The sequence below is a fragment of the Simochromis diagramma genome, unplaced genomic scaffold (genome assembly GCF_900408965.1).
Source record: "Simochromis diagramma unplaced genomic scaffold, fSimDia1.1 OVJJ01000463.1, whole genome shotgun sequence".
Taxonomy (NCBI): domain Eukaryota; kingdom Metazoa; phylum Chordata; class Actinopteri; order Cichliformes; family Cichlidae; genus Simochromis; species Simochromis diagramma.
The window spans coordinates 2,801,492-2,810,145 of record NW_024386941.1 but is presented as its reverse complement, the minus strand read 5'-3'; the positions used below and the strand labels follow the sequence as shown (position 1 = coordinate 2,810,145).

The 8,654-nt window shown below is 37.8% G+C and overlaps 1 long non-coding RNA gene across 1 annotated transcript; it reads right to left on the bottom strand.

The window, feature by feature from the left end:
- Positions 1-506: 506 nt before the first annotated feature.
- LOC120737222 lies at positions 507-7,001 on the bottom strand. Its single transcript, XR_005696702.1, has 3 exons — positions 6,464-7,001; positions 2,336-2,433; positions 507-1,178 (listed from the first exon to the last, which is right to left on the bottom strand). It is a non-coding gene; the product is annotated as an uncharacterized LOC120737222 (long non-coding RNA).
- Between the last annotated feature and the right edge of the window lie 1,653 nt (positions 7,002-8,654).

Below are 8,654 nucleotides of genomic sequence, written 5' to 3'. Positions count from 1 at the left end.
TGAAGTGATATGTTAACTGTTATAGTCAGTCTTACAAATACAAAGTTGCAAAGAGGATACTGAAGCTTCATCAGCTATGATCAAACCCCTTTGTTGAAACTTAGCTAATTCAAAAAATGTACAGACAAATTAAAGCCAAACTGTATCTGTTATTGATAAACATGAATAAGCTTTGAACACATAAAACTAACTTGATCTTGATCTTTTATTGCTATTTTGACTTACAGCTCTGTGGTTAGATTCATCTAGTTCTCTGTGCTGCTCCAGTACATCTGCTAGACAGGAGCACTGAGTGGTGTAGTTGAACTTACTGCTGAAGTGAAACTGGAATTCACCACAGTTTGAGATGCACAGCTGATAAGAGTGAACTCTAGTTTGTAGCGTGTTCATAAAATTGTACTACAGCCTTAAAGAGTGCTGAATGTCACACCTGTTTTCTCAGTTCTTCGCAAAAGGAACAAAGAAAATAGTTAACTGGCACATCACAAACTATTCACCTTTTTTTAAAAGACAAAATCTAAGGTTAGGGCTACCACCAAATGATTGATTCAGTTACAAATACTCTCAATGCCAGTTGTATGCTCTTTGATTTTGAATTTAACTTTGGAAATGTCTCAGAGTTGATGTCTCTGTTTTTCTATCTAAATTCCTGTAAATGAGTAATTTACCTGTGACATCTAAACAACCTGTGATCACTATGGGCAGGCTATTAAGCCAGAATAAAAGCAAAATAAAAAAGGTGATAACCAAGCGGACATTTTTCATTTAGTCTAAAATCAGATCAGGGACACTCAGCTCTTAAAAGTGGAAAAAAATATGTAGTGCACATCCTTGTTCACCAACGGTTATACCCATCCTGCAGGAAAACGATTACAGTATCAAAAGAATGTCACTGCTACTGTCATTGGTGAAATGAAGAGCACTGAGCAGACTCGGGTATAGGGAGACTGAAAGTAATAGCTTCAAATAGAGGTGCCGTTGTGTTACAAATGGGTGATAACAGCAGCAGGGAATACCCAGATGATCAAACATGGAAACACTGTGGCTTGTCAAGGTTCTCATTGGCTTAGAAAGTAACTGCAAGTATCTCCACAAATATCTGTAAGTGAGTCCCAGAGATGAAAATGGTTCCAGCTCAAAGCCTTTTCCAGTGGTTTCCAATTACTGACAGCAGTGATCTGGAACAAGAGGGAGATTGTGGAGGTATGAGTTTCTGGTACCTTTAAAAGGATAAGGCAGATCTGACATTGAACTGTAGTAGTTGAAACACAATGTTTGTCTTGATAGGGGGTCCTCGGTTATTATGAACTGCATTTTTGGTTCATTTTTAGCTTTGTGAATCTTACTTTACTCAAATGATGTGGCTGTTTCAATTGGCACACAGATCCTGTGGCATTCAGAGTTGAGGTCTGTAGCTAAACACTTCTTTCTGATATTCTTGTTGTGCTGCATTATGCTGACATATTTATTATCAACTAGGAGTATAGGATTTTGCTGCATGCTTCTATTCAAAGAATATCCACAAGGTTTACCCTTTAGCTAATGTATTAAAAATGAAATGAAATGTATAAAATCGTGCATGTTGTGAAATATTGTGGCTGCAAGGCAATGGCTACTGTTGGCTCTACATGATGTAGGCGTATTTGCCTATTTATTAGTGATCAAGAAAAGACCTCATGACCTGAGCCACAGAGGCAGACTACCTCTGGGAGACCTCACAACAGAAAGGTCAGGCTAAGGTTTATTTAAAAAATACCAAAAAATACAGAATTAGAGTTCTGGAACAAAGTGCTGTAGACTGATGAGATAAAATCTAAAGCAAGAATATCTCACGATAGCTTGAGCTTAAAAGCTGCCAGTAGAACTGGCACACTAGCATTTTCAATTCACTGCTGATCAAGGAAATGGGATGCACACAGAAGTATATAAGAGCTTTGGATGTGCACAGATTCCAGAAACTCTCTGATAACATTATATTATTAGGGAGGTTTTTTTTTTCCCTGTTTTTAAAGTGACCAAAGATTGTTTTAGGGTAAAGAGGTGGCATGTCATTGATTAAAGTGGCTGCTGTGACTGGGAGAAAAATTTTAAGCATGTACTGTTTATGCTTTAAACATTTAGGGCATTGGCTGCAAAGAGTGTGCAGATTATATAATGGTTTTTCCACATTTTGGACAAAACGATCTGTCTCCCACTTCTTTGAATGTTGATTTAAATATGCTTAAATTAAAGGTTAGATTTGGTACTTAATATCTATCATTTTAATTCAGTTAGAATGGCTGTAGCACATACCCCGAAGAAAGAAAGAAACAAAAGCAATCATTCAAATACTTACAGTTGGGGCTCTGGATTTAAGTGTCTGTTATACTTCTGCATTTTTTTCTGAAGTTAAATCCTTTAGGCAGAATGGTTGCTTTCTTAGATGAGGGGAATCTGTGAGAAATAAAAAAATGACTGAGAACCTTCACAGACATATGTGAGAAATAAAGGCTTGATTGCTGAGCTGAGAGAAGTTTCATTTTTAACCACTTGAGAGAGCTCTTGCTGCTTTTATTTCAGCTGGGCCTCCTGCTCTCCTTCCACCAAGTCAGCACACATAGCTTGATCCTGCAGGACTCCCATTTTCCACAGGGTAATACAAGTTAAAGAGTAAGGGCTGGGCTATCATGTCCACGGTCACTCAGTAAGAAGTAGATTTTCTGCAGACCCATGGTGTGTTCCCCATGGTCTCCCTTATAGTGCAAAAGCAGAAAGGCAATTGTGTGCGGATTATCGGTCTCCTATTACCACAAATGTCATTGCATCAGCACCACTTAGCCTGATTATGTCAATAGAGAAACACATTGACAGTATTAACAGACAGAGGATGGTGGTGTCTTTGGCATAGACCAACAGGGAAATTGCCAGATAATCTAAAAGCATTGACCAACAGTGGCAGCACTGCGGTAAAATCCACACATAAACAGCAGTGAGTGCATTCTTTGTATTTCTTCTGAGCAGTTGCAAGGACAACAGATTAAATCTGACTGTAAAAGCAGAGAATAAATAATGGAGCAGCATTAACTGGTGCGCTAACAGGGAATTAAAGCGAATGCTCATTAATTGTTAGTAAAATGGAAATTTCCACCACCAGTGAGATTTTGTTTTTTACAAGATATCCACTGAGTTTAGCTGAGCAGCTAAATACAGATGATTAAAATTTTGTAAAAAACGTTTCTTTTCTTCTGCTTCTTTCATTTTTAATGTCTGGTAGAGAAATTGACTTGGATAACCTAATAACTGTGAGAGGCTTTAGCTTTGCTCCACTACTGTCTGTAAATCTGACATCAAAGCTTGTGCTCATAATCCTTCTGCCCTATGGAGGTAAACAGGGGCCTCTGTGTCGATACCTGGCCTGTTATGATGACGAAGGACTGTTGCGTGCTGTGCAGGGGCATTCTGAGCTGGATTAAAACAAAATAATCTGCTCTGCGGAGAGTTAGGGAATAAATGCAGTGGTACCACGGGTTAGGTAAATAAACAATGTACGCCTTTTATGGGAAATCTTTGCTAACATTGTCTGTGCTGCAGCTCAATAAGTACTACATCGTCTTGTCTCAGAATTGCAGGGAAAATATTATCCATTATTTTTGAATCCTGTATGCTTAATTCAAAGCTAAAAATGGATGGCTACCCAATTTAGCCACCACCTTTGTCATTTTTTTTAATTTGTAAATTGCACAAAATGCTGAACACCAATATGAAAACACTTCACAGCTTAAAGCCCTTTTGTTGAACATTGTAATGGGTTGTCCATGTTCTCAATCAAGTTATCCACTCTTCTTTGTGTACTCTATGACCTTTTGTGAATTTGTAAACAAGCTCCAATAAACATGCTCCGATGTGGAAATTCCTTCTGTTTGCCTCATGTTTCAGCCAGGCTCAATGTGGAAACACTGTCAGGCGCCACTGATGTCTCCCACAACGTGTGAAACGTGCTGCATGTTGGGGAATCCATATTCAAGCTCATTATAATTTATTACCAGCTCATATTGATGTTGTGGTTTGGTTTTTCTATTCAAAGAGGCTACTCAGAGTGCTCTAGTTTCAAAACTTTCAAACCCCAAACTGATGAATCCAAAGACTTGTGTGTTAGATTAAATGGTGATTTCTAAATATGCTGAAGATGTGGATAAAGTGTCAACTTGACCAGATTGTAACCTGCGTCATGGCCACTGACAGCTAGGATAAGCTTAAGCATTCTTGCAAAGCAAGTTGGATAAGCTGTTAAGAATGTGGATGGATAAGGAAATGGATAAAATAGTATGACCCTGATGGCTCTTTGTGTGATTGTGCGACTATATGATGTGACTCCTCGCCTTGAAAAGCAACCATAGACTGTGTCTCTCTACCATCAGGGTGATTATAAGACAAGAAACCATTTGCATGTTTAGATTTAAATATTGCAATGCTGTATTTCATAGGCAAATGTCAATGGACTCGTGGACATATATTTATTCTCTGACTGACGTGTGATGCAGACAGATCTTTACTGTATTTGCTGCAACTTGACAAAAATGGCACACAATAGTAATTTTAAATGCCAATTTTAATCCTTAAACATATGCATTAGTTAGCCAGGTTCTTGTTAACATCATTTCCACTATGCAAATGAATATATTTGGAACTGTCACTGCACTGCTTCCATCAGGCTGATATGCATTACATTTACCATCCAAGTCATTCTTGTATGAGATGTCATTTATAAATGGGTTAGTAAAAACATTAAAACCCCAAACTGATGAAGTGAACATTGATCACCTTGTTGTAGTGTGCTGTAACAATCTTGGGGCCTGACACTTATATGAATGTACTTTGAAATGGAACAGCTACCTGAAAGTTGTTGTAGTCCAAGCACACTGCTTTATGTCCCTCCAGAATACTTGCTTCCTCAACTAGCAACACGTCCCATCACACTACAAAACTGGAACACGACAAAGAGCTCAAGGCAGCGATCGAACTCTCCAGATCCTGCAGATCATGGGCATTCAAAGACTGCTGTAACAAGTGTGATATCCCCACAATCCACAGAAGTTGCCTTTTGAATAATGCTGTCTGTCACACACCACAAGACATCATTTGAAGTCACATATCTATACACAAACAGGTCGGAGATGTTTTGACGGTATACAGGGGTGGTTTTAATATTGTGGCTCATTAGCGTATATCACACGTTCGACTTTTAAACTGCCAGGCCTAATTCATTATTGACTGTAAAATAGGCAGAGTATATATTTTTAAATGGTAGAATTGACATTGTAATATAATGTTGGACAAGACATACACTAACTAAGAACCATCATGGTTTGTGTTTTGAATGCAACTCTTATCTTTTGAGTTTTAAAACAAAATTAGATTCACTTGGGCATACACATTCCCTCATGCTTCCAACCAACCAACCAACCAACTATGATTAAACTCATGATTGCATCAACTGAGGCACAGAGGAAAAACTAAATCCAAATAGCAATTTTAGGATTCGGGATATCTGGACATGTAACTGTAATGTTTTCCCAAAGTAAAGTGGTGGAGCGTGGCCGGAACTGTCATAACGAACCAAGGATGATTTATGGTTTTTACTAGGGGGAAATACAGTGGGATTTAAGAGGAACAGGTTGCTTTGTTAGAGAGGTGATGTGTACATCTCAGCTGTTGATACAAAACAACACACTGAAACTTTAGGACAGAACTAAAACTAGTGAGGTGAGCCATTCCAACAGATTTCCCCAGGCTAATGCACATTTCAACCCTTCTGGGATTGTTTTGCAGATGTTGAGTGAAATTTGATCTCGGTTTGGAGTCATAGTGCATGCGCACAGATGTGTGTCTTTAAGGTGAAATTTAACACATCTCAACGCATGCACTTGAATTAATACAGTGTTAGCAAGCAATTTAAAAGTGTAATCTATCTATATTTAGAATATAGAAGGGACATTAAACAAAGAACATGAGTGGAAGCTTTTGTCACTAAATAATTAACTTTATTGAGAGACAAACATACCAGTGCTTAATGATGTATTCAACTTTTTTTCTATTGATGTCTAATGTTAGATTAGTGCACAGAGCTCTGTTGTATGTGCTAGTACAAAAGAGCAAAAACATGCACTAGTATGTGCTTGTGCATGTATTTGCAAATCATAAGTCAAATTATTCCAATGCATGTATGAATATAAATAAAGTTAAAACAACCAATCAGTATCCACTCATCCATCCATCTATCCAAATTCCTGGTTACAAGGTTTTAGATTACAATATTTTAGAACATTTCAGGCTTTTGTACAAATCACCAAAATACAAAATTGTGTGACTAAGTCAGGGAACTAGAAGTACAGCCATTTGGGATACTGAGTCATGGAGGTACTCTTCATGTGATCCAAAGGTCCACTGCCAATAATGCTAAGGAAGGGATAGTTTAACTACTTACCTTGGAAATCGGTAATGCAGTACCAGATGCATTGCAGTCTGCTGTTTTGGTTGCTTAAAAATGGTTTCCACTGAGGTTCACTAAGTAATATTGGCTTCTTCTTTTCAAACCAAGGTATGTAGCTCAAAGGGAAATGAGGAAATTCATCCACTGGGAGCGAGAGAAACGCCACCTTTTGTTCCAAAAGTCCAAGCCCTGTTTAAATCAGTGACAAAAACAATACCCAAACCACTCTGCTTCTTCTTAGAAAGACAGAGAAGTGTGTTAAGTGTGTTAAGCTCTGTAGCTGCATTTTCTTTGGCAACAATAAACCTTAATAAGTTGGTAACATCAATTCCAGCTGATGCATGTGAGTCTGATATCTGCAGGGAATTAAACACTATATCATAGTTAGAGGCAGTGTCGCAAAGAGGAATATCATTACAGTTTGTCCATGAAAAATATAAATGATAGATGAACACATAATCCACAAATTCACTTCTAGTCTCAAAATTTGGCAACAAAGATGCTTTATCTTTATTTCCTTTTGTACTGTAATATTTTCAGTATATTTGGGGTGTATTCTCTTTTACACTGTGTTTGCGTTTCTTTCTTTTTTCATATTACACATTAATGATACAATATCAACTGCATTTGTGAAGAAAATTACATTTTGCTATTAAATGTATTCCTCTATAAAACAGGTATTATGCTCGCTCCACCGCATTGACAATGAACACATATAACACTATTCAATCAGTGTTACTCCTCTGCTCATCTGTCAGCTCTGTCTGGGTTTATAAACATGAGTAAGAGTTTTTCACTGCACTCTAACGACTCGCTGACATTTTGATTGGTGCTGAGGGTTTCTTTAGCAGAAAGAATAATAGTCGGTGGTTCTGACTGTGGAACAGTGAAATAAACAGTGTTATATTAAACAGTTACATCACAATTAGATATTCTGTCAGTTCGTGAATTTGGTAACAGTGCAGATACTTATATAGGTGCTTATTTTGAAAAAGCAAAGGATAGAAATATTCTGAAAGATCTAATCTAAGGGGCAACGCACCTTTAAGAATCAAAACACGTAAGCGGAAGCTTCTGTCATTCCTAAATTACTGTAATTGAGTAACAACAGAACGAGATTGCTAGAAGATGTATGCAAGCAAATATTTTCTGTTGCTGTCTAAGGTAAGATTGGTGATACTGAATATTGCAGTTTGATTCCAGTGTTTATCTACAATGTATTACATTGTACCTTTAACATCAGAGGCAGAAAATAAATACAAAATGCTCCTCCACTTGCAGTTTTCCCTGGAAAGCACACATCATCCTACCATCACATTTCTCATGCATTTTTTAGAGTCAACTGTTCTCATGCCAGGATGCACTTGAGAAGGTCTAGTTGATCTTTGTAAGGTGCCATCTGCATGTCTTTAAAGTACCCTTTTAGAAAGTTAAACAGGCACATGAATATCCCTGGAGATCATTTACCTGAATTGCATAGAAAATAAGATTTTTATGGTGGAGTAGACATTACAGTTTAGCCACAAAGTAGAATGGATAGCCTTGGTCCAAAGCTTATTTAACACTTGATGTCATGCGGCTACACCATTTGTGCAGGCGGGATAACTCATTTGGAAAATGAAAAGTCCCTTGGAATGATGTGTGAGATCTAATCGGGCGCAATATTGTATGGTTTGTAGATTACTTCTTGTCAGCCAGTTCACCGGGTGCAAAAACGGTTAGTTAATGTGTCAGGCTGGATTGTTTGAAAAACTGGGCATAGCTGTATAGAACTCTGAGAAACATTTCATTTCAAAGCAATATTGTTCAATCTATGTTATCCTCAGAAAGCTTGCAATAAATACACAATATACATAAAAGTAGTAACTGTGAAATAGATCATATTCATTGCTATTTCCCACCAAGACTACTCAGTGCTATGGAAAGCCTTAACAAGCCTGTGTGCTGATGCAGTTATGCATATTGACCAAAGGATGGAGCCCAAAGACAGAGCTTCCTGGGCCTGCTGCTGGTCACTTGAAGGGATACAGTCTGTGAGGTTCATGCACGGAGACTGAATAAAACATGATGCCTCTCTTACACCTTCAGCAATACAACAGCACTGAGCCTTCATTTCATCACCGTCTAGCTGAAGCTGCATTTGATTTCTTTTTTCCACATTAGAGTATTCCAAGGGCTTATCACT